Source organism: Oreochromis niloticus, linkage group LG9 (genome assembly GCF_001858045.2).
Source record: "Oreochromis niloticus isolate F11D_XX linkage group LG9, O_niloticus_UMD_NMBU, whole genome shotgun sequence".
Taxonomy (NCBI): domain Eukaryota; kingdom Metazoa; phylum Chordata; class Actinopteri; order Cichliformes; family Cichlidae; genus Oreochromis; species Oreochromis niloticus.
This window is the reverse complement of record NC_031974.2, coordinates 10,751,522-10,762,365: the sequence shown is the minus strand read 5'-3', so window position 1 is coordinate 10,762,365 and position 10,844 is coordinate 10,751,522. Positions and strand designations below refer to the sequence as shown.

The 10,844-nt window shown below is 40.1% G+C and overlaps 1 long non-coding RNA gene across 1 annotated transcript; it reads left to right on the top strand.

Annotated features, from left to right (window-relative positions):
* Nucleotides 1–1,146: 1,146 nt before the first annotated feature.
* Nucleotides 1,147–9,444, top strand: LOC112847858 (uncharacterized). The gene is made up of 3 exons (XR_003221688.1): nt 1,147–1,244; nt 9,016–9,190; nt 9,345–9,444. It is a non-coding gene; the product is annotated as an uncharacterized LOC112847858 (long non-coding RNA).
* Nucleotides 9,445–10,844: the final 1,400 nt, after the last annotated feature.

Sequence of the window (10,844 nt, the reverse complement as noted above, 5' to 3'; positions counted from 1 at the left end):
AGTATTAAGCTTTGCTTGTTCCATATTCAGTTTTTCAGCAAAACTTGTTTGAGTCCATAAGAAAAGATTCATTCTTATATCTGGAGGAAGATTTTTTTTCAATAAATATTAATGTTGGCCCGCGACTTTGTTCCAGTTTTGAATTTTGGCCCACTGTGTATTTGAGTTTGACACCCCTGCCTTAAAGTTTGACCTTCTCTCTTTTCTCCACCCAAGATTTACTTTAAATGCGGTCTTTATCTGCCTGATCCACAATTTAGTTTTACTTTATTATCATTACTTTTACACATTCAAACATTTTTTCATCATTTATTAAAGCCCTACTAATGGTTGACTTGTGCAGTCATCCAATAAAAATAAAATAAGGTGATGGTTGATCCAAATGGACAATGGCTAGTCATGCTATATATGAGTAAAAACATAAAGCTGAACAGTTAATGTGCAGAAGCTGAAAAGCTACCTCACTGCATTAAATGAAAAGCTGCACATGCAACACTTTATCCTCATTTTCAGGCATTCTGTTGTTCAACATTACATTTAAAATCGTTTTGACATTTGTCTTTGTAACTGCTGTCTCAAGTTGGATTTATCGCTTGGATTGGATTGATGTTTTTTAAATCATTATAAGTCACCCCGGTGGTTCTGCAGTCACCATGGCTCAGTGCTGTATACATCGTTCTCTATGATTTTTGAGGACATAATCGAATCATGTATTATAGACTGGAGATCAGATGGAAGAGGGCATGTGTCATAATAATTTGAGGACAGGAAAGTGATCTTTTCTTAGTTTGTGCTGGCATTGCATGCCTGTCTATGAGTCATAAATCAGACGAGACTGTCAACTGGAATTTGTGGAGTTTTCATGAAAATCCATACACAATAACTAGTCTGGTAGATAAGTGAACCACAGCTTAACACTCTGTTCACAAACCTTTTGTTCCCCCTGTTACATCTAACAGGTGCCAGCAGTTGTCATTATTTCCATGTGTACTTTTTAATTCCCACCTTTAGGACACCCTGCTGAGGACACATCATCATCATTGAGCACAATGAGCCTGACTGCTTCGATATGCTAAATCATGCAGATAGTTAACAATGCATAGCAACAGTTCTCTTTTGTTTTTGTTGTTGTTGTTTTTGGCAGGTGTGAAGGCTCACCTTCCTGACTTCCGGCTCTGCCTTTCTCTCTTTTTTTTTGGACAACAGCCTGGCTGGGTCATCAGAATAGCAGCTGCACTTGAAAGGTGAGACTGGTTAAGGTTACAAAGTACATTTTTAGGCAACTCTGATTCAACACTTTTCACGTTCCCACGCCTTCCGAATCATCAGCAATATATGCTGCTATGAAATACATATGTATTAAGAGTAATCCATTCATTTTGGGGCTGTTATAGCGCTGGAGTCTATTGAAGCTGACTTAGTGTGAGAGGTGGGGTACGCTGAACAGTTTGCCAGCCTGTTGCAGGGCTAACACAGAGAGACAGACCACCATTCACACTCACACTCACATCTACAGCCACTGTAGAATTACCAGTTAACCTAACCTCAAAAACAGTCTAAATGTCTTTGGACTGTGAAATGTCCACAGAAATGTCTTGGCCAGATGGTGGATTCAAACCCAGGACCTTCATGCTGTGAGGCAGCAGTGCTAACCACATGTAAAAAAAGCTATTATGTTAAATTAATCTAGTAATTATCATGAATCTATTATTATTTTTAAAACATCTGATTCTGTTGCATTCGAGATCAACTATTGTTCCCTGATGTGCCTCCATTTCATTCTTTCCATTTTCTTCAAATTCTTTAGTCTTAAACCTTTTTTTCATCTTTTGTTTGATGTGTGATCTTTTTCCTCCATTCAAGACAAAAAAAACTGGCGCTGCACCTTTATGAGAGTGTAGTTATTAAACTTGCATCGATACAGACTTGATATTGGAGGGTGGATTGGAATTAGGCCTCTGACATTTTCTGGGCAGCCTTCCACTTTCCTATGGTCCCCGGGGTTTGTGAGAAAGTTTTTGGTTTTTTTCACATTTAGTCAACACTTACATTTTCAATCATCCTTATACAGTTTGCACTGCTGATGCCTTAGTTTTTTTTAAGTAACTGTTAGATAAACTGACGGGGGCAGTTAAATCTTTTGTATGTGTGTGTGAAATTCACTTTTGCCAGAGAAATTAATTTCAAATGGGGGCTGGTCCAAGGGTTGGCACAGCGGTTTCGCTCTGTCACCTAACAGCAAGAAAACACATGCTGGAACATGATACTGAAGTTCCTTCATACCCGTGTTGAGGTTTTCTTCACAGAAGTTTCAACCGTGAAGTCATTTTTGCAAAGTTATGAGATCTACAGCAACACATATGGTCAGCTTGACCCATAGTGAATCTGGCCATGTGTGAATTTGCCAAAGTCACTGAGAATGGAAAGTTCTGTAGGAAATTCTCTACTGTAGCTGCACCTCTTACAAGTGCTTTCAGCTCCAAAAATGAGTTTCAGTGAACACCTGTTTGTCAGAAAGCTTTTGAGGAGGTTAAGGCCTTAATTTATTCCCCAGAAGTTTTGATAGCCTCCTGAATAGATATGCCTGAGCAAGTGGATACTAATGTGGGAGCTCAACTCTTTCCAGTTGAATGAGTTAGTTGTTGAATAAAGGGTAGAACATTTCCTTGCCTTTTCTTAGTCCATCTAGGGACATTGGGTTGGAAAAGATGATGCTATGACCTGAAATCAACTGTCATTGCATTGTCTTTTTGGACCACTTCTTCATCTTGTTGCCCCAGTTTATTCTGGCAACATCTTGGGTGAGTCATCAGAAGCCGCTACACCTCTGAAAGGTGGGGGTGAATAAGGTTGCAGAAACCTGCTGTTTTAGGTCATGCTCTCTCTCTTTCTGCACAGCCCTCCACTTTTTCTGGGCCTCGGTCGGATTTCTACTTTACTTTATTTTTAAACCATTATCTAACACTGTTACATTCATGTTAAATCACCTGGCAATACTCATGCCTTAGACTTTCAGACCCCACTGTAAGTTTGAGAAATGGTGAAATAAACTGATTGGACAATTCAATCATTTTTGTGTGCGTCTGTGTGGGCTCTCACATGGCAAGACACTTCATTACTGGCAATGTGGAATACTGCGAGTGTTGAGCTGTGTGGAGCACGGAGGTTTGTATACAGCTGAAAGCCACTAGTGAAGTATGAAATAAAACATCAGCTCCTCAGAGTGGACTACTCGTTCCGAATGCTGAGATTATCACCTCTCTGTCTCGACTGAAATGCAATTTGTTTTCTGTCTGGAAAAAAGTATGAAAGAAGAAAAAAAAGGACCAGAATGGAGAACTGGAAGTTTGTAGCTTATTAGAATGCAAATGTGCTCCAGGGTGAGGTTTTGCCAGCCGTTATCAGTTGACATCACAGGGAGAAAGTCACCGCTGTGACTCATTCAGGGAAACATGACATTTAGGAGATAATCGGTCTGTCTTGGTGCAATTGTTCTTCAACTTTTCTGCAGTGTGAAACCTTCACACGCTTTTTCAGAGGCTATCTGAGCTGCATAACACCCTTTGTCCTGTCCTCTGGCAAGGCTTTGCTGAAAGGAGAGAAAACTGTGGAATATGAGCATCTGATAGAAATCCATATCAAAGTGGTTTAAATTTCAAATGTACAGAGTGTGGATCCTCAGCTGTTTCTGTTCTGTGTCTCTATTTTTGAAATGAGGAAGTGTACAATATCATCAAGCCCCCCAAAAATCAGCTAATTTTGAAAACAGCGAGATGCGGAAATGAGCAGAGGTTAAAGTTTTAAAAAAAGAAATGTTTTATTCTTTTACAGTCGATAGTGTATTTAGTTTATCACTGTGCCAAATACGTCTCCAAGATGATTTTCTTGCCCAGCTGCAAAGTGTGAATTGCTCTCCCATCACAAATGAAAGAGAGAGAGATCCGTACACCCCCTCACTCTGTGAACATTATAGACAGTTTGTGCTGCATAATTTAACTCCATCTGTGAAGAAATGTGAAGCTTGAGGAGGGGAAAAAAAGCCGTGAAAAATATGGTCTCCCGTGTTCTCTAAGCCACTTTTCATACTGTAGATGGGTGGTATAATAACATTTTCTATCAGTGACAGATAGACATTTAAGGTAAAGAAAGGTATGGAGGCGTACAAAGAAGCAATTTGCAAACTTAGGAAATCCTTTTTTTAAACTTTTTTTATTCTTAATACTTCATTTAAGATTTATTCCTCTGATGACTCATCAGAGTTCCTCAATATTCTTTATGCAGCTTACCTTTATCCTCTCATCTATAAACCAACTAGAATAACAAATACATCTGCAGCAACATATTTCCTAACTCTTTTGAGTGTTGTTATTTTAAATTATTGTACAGTGTTTCAGATTCAGTGTAACTAATACTGGCTTCCACCATAAAGAGAGGATTAGAGGAGCAAATGTCATAGGTTTAATAACAGAAATCAAGAGTCTTGATGAAGGAGATCCAGTGGGTCAAATTGCTCAGTAATCAGGTGCATCTCAAATGTATTAATATATTCAAATACATATTTGAAAATTTTATAAGCCGCTAAACTTTAAGCCCTGGATCCCTCCAGACTTACAGAGATAGTCTATTAAAAATAAATAAGCTGTATATAAAAAACATTGTTAGCCCAATACCATTCAATATTGTCGTATATAAAACTGAAAAAATAAAACAAACAAAAGCTTATCTAAAAATTATACTTCTACTATGTTTTCTAATATTTTGAAGAACAATAGTATATACCACAGCACAGCACCGTCATAGCATAATAAAATGTTATGTAAATCACTGAGACTGGTGCCTGCATTGAAATGTAGCACAAAGCAAGGCCAGAGGAGAGAGCATAAATTGAGAAATAGACTGGGCTCATCTATGTTGATACTGTTATTTCCATTGTGGGTAATTACGGATCATAGAGCTGATCAGTTATGTTTGCATCCAAAAATTCAACACGCTTGTTGTTGTTGTTTTTTCACCTTGAAAGCACGTCCAAGATGAGTATTATATGAGAAATGGGGGATGGATTCAGGGGGAAAACGACACCAGTGCGCGCTCCCTCAAAACTCTTCATAAAATCCAAGCGTCAGCGATCCGCGGTTTGCACGCAACAGCTCCGAAAGCCATGTGTAGTGTGGGGAGCTCTCTTCTCATCAGGTCAGCTAGTTCTGATCTGTGAGAGAGGTGTGTTTCAGTTCATTACAGCTTTGTCTTGCTAATTTGATTCTCAGTTCAAATGCACAGTGTGATGCATCTAATCAATAAATCAATCAAAAGTAATAAATCAGAGCTCTATTGGAACGGTTGGGAAGTGAGTCACTCGATCCACAGTGGACACGGACAGATGCAGTTCTGATAAGATCTTCAGTTTAAGTTTTGCTTCACAAAACTCAGGAATATGGAAAGTGAAACCAAAATCAATCATAAATAAAAATAAATAAATATAATTGAAACCGAATCTACTTGTTAAGGATTTTTGATGGCCAAAGTCCACTGTGCATGTCATGATTAAACAACACAAGCAGGCCAGCTCTATGCAGACCACTAATAGCTGCAGTAATTAAAGAGGCCTCAATCATCCTCACCTTCAGTTAGGCATGTGTATAAAAGCCGGGGTTGTATCTGAGGTTGAAGCCGAGTTAATGAGGTTCACAACACTACAGAGCGATGTTGTTTCTCCTGTTTTTTGCCCAGTGCTTCCACTCCACTGACCTCAGCTCATTACCACACATGAGAAAAGGTGTCAGTGGCGATGTGACCCCTGTGGTCCGATTCATTACCCCACATCCTGCCGCCTGCCTCCCCCAGGAACAAGCCGCACATTCAAGATGATGGTGAGAGATAGCAAAGGAAGAGGAAGAGTGATAAAATCAGAAGGAGAGGGAAAGAGAAATGAGAACACACAATGTCCAGAAGGAGGTGTCTCACTTTGGTGAAGGGGCTGATTAACAAATGCCCCTAATTTATGATCCGTTCATGATGTATTGCCACATTTGGGATTCTGCACAAGTTGCGGAGGACAAACAAACTTGGAGAACTAAGACTTTGTCATCAGAGCATCAGCAGTCGATGCAAAATATCCACAACGTGTTCTGACCAAAGAATAATCAAGTGTGAAATTCAGCGTTGACAGGGCTATGTTTAAAAACCTTTCAACACAAAGGATTACACCAATTCCAAAAAAAAAAGAGAAAAAAAATCGTGCTGCAGGCTTTGAGCTGTCCTGTATGGAAGTGTAATTACATCAGTGTCTCCATATGAATCAGCACAGTGAGGTGCAGAAAGCCCGACACATCATCTCTCAGCGGTGCTAAATTAGCTTTTGGAAGTGTCATGTCAGAGTTGTTGGACTCATCCTCAGCAGGAATCCTTCCCTCCTTATTTTCATTCTTATTTCTCCCCCTCGACCTGTCAGCTCTCATATCGCTGCTGCAGTGTTAGACGAGGCCTCTCACCCTACAGAGCATTGCTGAAACCCTGTTCTTCTTTCCCTGTGGCAGCTTGTCACCCACATACACCCCATCCCATCACTCCTCCCTCTCCTGTCTCTTTATTTCCCATTTGCCTATCATTTCTTGGGGTGTTTGCAAGCAAGCTGAAAGAGCAAGCAGATGACCTACGCATGCTAGCCTATAACTTGCTCAAACAGCTCTTGATTCCTCTATTTACCATTCCCCCCTCCTCCTCTCTCTTTACCTCGCTCTCCTCCCTTCTTGTCTGTTTCGGTTGATCCCACAGTCTGTTTCCATGTCTACATTGTGGTATCGTCCTCGCTTCGAGGTCACAGAGTGAGACACCACCAATCCTCCAAGAAAGCTTAGTCTAATCACCCTTCCTATGCCCCTGTTAACTCTGTGAGATTGAGGAAACAGTTGAAGGTGCACTACTAATGAGGATATGCTGTGTTTCCTCTCAAGGTAAAACTGGCATATATGGGGGTAGTTCTGATTTAGTATACAGTAACTTGGATTATACTGCAGCAATAACAATTGCTGAGAAGTGGGAATGCAGTGAAATAACTCAAAACAAGTCAGATGGAGCACGAAACACAAGCAAAACCTTCATGATCAGAAATGCTATAAATAAACCACTACTTTATAATGAACAAGCTTTTGAGCTCTGAGAAGCAGGGGAAAAGGTCTAAGGAGCTAAAAATTTTCAGGCAATATTTTATCCTAAAATACTTTAAAAAATAATTATATTTCTACAGCTTATCTGAACAATGCATGTGAATAGGCAATGCCATTGTGGGTATTTATGCTGATATGTCCAAAATGCTTGTTGGTGGAGTTTCTGCCTCAAGTTTCTTTGTGTACAAAGCGAAAAAAACAAAACAAAAACAAAAACTGCAACACAGATCTAAAAAAAAAGATTTTCGAACCAAACGACTCTATATTGGTAAAATACAGATGATTATAAGCAAGTTAGATATGATCATTAGCTGTAACGACAAGCTGCTGTTACCTTAAATTGCTACTAATAATGTGGGTAATTTCAGACTTGCAGTTCTTTATATGTTGTTCTGGGTTCTTTTGTGACCTCCTGGATGAGTCGTCACTGCACTCTGGGAGTAATTTTGGTTGGTCAGCCACTATGGCGAAGGTTCACCACTGTTCCAAATTTTCTTATTTTGTGGATATTGACTCTCACTGTGGTTTGCTGGAGGCTTTGTAACCCTTTCCAGACAGACAGATGTCAGTGTCTTTCTTCGATTGTGGCATGTTGCGTTGCTTTTTGAGATTTTTTTTAAACCCATTTCACCTTGTCCGAAAGGTCATATTTAAGGGATTTCTTTATTTAGCAAGTCTGGCTGTAATCAGTAAACTGAACTCATGTCCATGGTAGTTAACCCAGTTATCTTGCTTTTCATTCATAATGAATACCCCTGCATTTAATGACATCCCAACAGAAAGACCACAAATTGTTGGGGGTCTTCTGTGATGAATTCCACCACATATGTGAGGCTAACAGTTATGAGCACAAACCATCTCAGCCCTACGTTACATTTTCTCTCATGGAAGGGTTACATTTAAATTGCCAGTTGTTTACACAGTACATTTCTATATAACTGAGCAGTTATAGCTCTTGGAGTCCATGTTGCAACAGCATAAAGCTACATTTGTGGGAAGATTTATATAATTACAGTACACCATAGGGTATGTGTCTTGTTTTTAAAAGGCACAAAGTAATGTACTATCTAAAGCTTTATTTAAACAACTGTTCTGTGTGGCTGCTTGAAATTTCTCCCGATTAAGTATTTTTTACTGTTGTTGTTTTGGTGCTTGGTCCCTGTAATGTTTTTTGCTTTATCAGTCCTCTTTTATGCAGCTTAAATAAGTTATCACTGTAAGTTTTAGGGGGTTCTTGCTCCCAGAAAACAGTGCAAACCACGGAGCCACTGTGGTTCATATGTTTGATGGTAAAATATGCCGGGTACTTTCTAAGGTTATGTCAGACTCATCAAAAGTTTGATATTTAGCCAAGTGACTTCATCTTTGCACTTGATCTGAACCGAGGCATCTAAACGGAACCACTGCTGTGAAGACGATAGAAAGGGTTTGACTTCTTTCTCTTTTCTTTGAATTCTGCTCTCCCTTATGCTTGCACTGCCCTGTTTCTCCCTTGTTTGTCACTCCTATAAACAGTTCTTGATCGCTACAGACAGAGAAGGCAGCCCCATGTGCAAAGAGTGCAAGCAGCAGGAGCAGCATGGAGTGCTAAATAAGACTTCTTCACCAGGTCTCACTAATGGGAAGGCAGTATGACTTCTACAGCTTCTCCTACCATAGTATTTCACTTCCTCTTTCTCTAATGGGCTGGTGCATGCCAGACAAATGAGCGTGCCCTGACTGGCCAGGGTCCAGTTCCTCCCCTTCTACTGGAATGACCATGCTCATTATCTCATTTAGCTCCGTGGTCAATGCAAACAACACAATCCACACTTTTCTTCTGAACCTCTCCTCCTTCTTTTTCTCTCTCTAGGGATTCTGAGCCATCTGGTTCTGTCAGTAGTGGTGAAATGTGAAGGTTGGGTGTGGGAGGATGAATGCTATCAAAGGGGCCTGTCCTGCACTTGATCAAGGGAGAAATCCTGCAGGTGGCTGGCTGCTTGTCTCAGGAGTAACATGGCCAGAGGCAAGAGATCCACACAGGAGAGGTGAGACGATCATGATTTCTGGGTGGAGTCGCGCGCAATATGTGGATTTTTAAGCTCAGTTTGAGTTATTTTTATTAATGTGTTGGAAGAGCAGAAGAAAGAGAGGAGGACTTTTGTTTTGATTTTTAGATGTTGTGATATTTCCCCTGTGTAGGCTCTCACATCAATTACCTGAAGTGCCTGGCAGCCAGTGCAACAAATGGAGATCCCAGTCGCTCTTTATCATAGCTCTGACATTCAATATTAAAAATACATTCAAGCATGATTGAATGTTTGATGGTGTTATTCTATGACTGTGTCCGTGGGCTGCATATCATTTGGTGCATTTGCAGAGGCAAACATGAAATGTTATCCCTTCCAGCGTTCACTACTCTTGAAGATTTTTTTAGCTGCTTTTCATCCTCACTGTTGTATCTTTGCAAACAAGGCGATTTGGCTTGTGTGTTGAATTGTTGTTTGCACAGAAAATGTGCGAGACACGAGTCAGAGTGTGGTGTAAATCACACATCTTGTCCAGCAAACTCGCATTAATCTCATTTGTTCCCTTCCATTATCTCTGCATCTAGCTGTCTAATCATAGACTCCAGGGGCAGAACTGCATTCCTCCATATCAAACAAGATAACTGCACATTGACAGTCAGAAAATAAAGTGCTGATGGCCTCTGACAAAAAACCTGATAGGGGGCATCACTCATCCAGCACTTAATCCCAACTGTGATCTAGAGTACCAATTAACTATGCTGCAAAATGGCTTCAGCGCTTTAGAAATGGCCACCACCAGTGAAATGGAGTTTTCTGAGGGTACAGGCAACAATCTCTCTGGGGGATTTAGCTCCTTTTTCAGAGTCCAGATCAAATGAAAAATGAATCATTCTGCAGAGGGAAGAATATGACGCATGACTAAAGGGGATGAGGGAGCCGGTGGTGGGGATTTAGAAAAGGCCAGAGGGAAGTACTGTAATGAAAACTGTAACAGTTGGAGGCTGGCTCTGGACCAACACGGACTGTACGAGGAAGCAAATATTTTAATTAAATTGTATTCTCAAAGTCCGAATGACCACGTCCAATAACGACTCAAGGGATCATCGAGAAAGAAAGGCGGATTTTATTTGCATTAAACTGGTCTCTGTTTCAAATACGCTACCACAAGTTATGTATAGATTGTCTATATTGGAAGAATACAGCATGTACTGTTGCACCTTTTCATCTCTTTGCAATGCTGGAGAAAAGTGCTGACACACATAAGAATGTTGCCAGTGAACTATTTCCACCATCTGTCACAGTGGTGAAGAATTAAGCTTATTTGGTTTTCACCTCAAAACTCACAAGTGGTTCTCTAACCATCATCTAAATTAAACGGTGAATTCATGCATTTTTCTTATTCATTCAGCGAGTTTGCCACCTGTCATAACTACAGCCTACCCTCTGGTTTTGAAGAGCTTGAAATGCATCTTATATTCTTCATCAGTGGAATGACTGAAGAGTGAAGATGCTGAAAACCACCGAAGTAAAAAAAACAAAACAAAAGAAAATAAAAGTAGAAAGTTTAACGTAGAATACAAAAACATGCGAGACCTCCTTGCTACATAAACATGCATTAGAATATGTGGCTCCACCTTAACAATACAGTGGCCACACTGAAGCAGAAGACAGT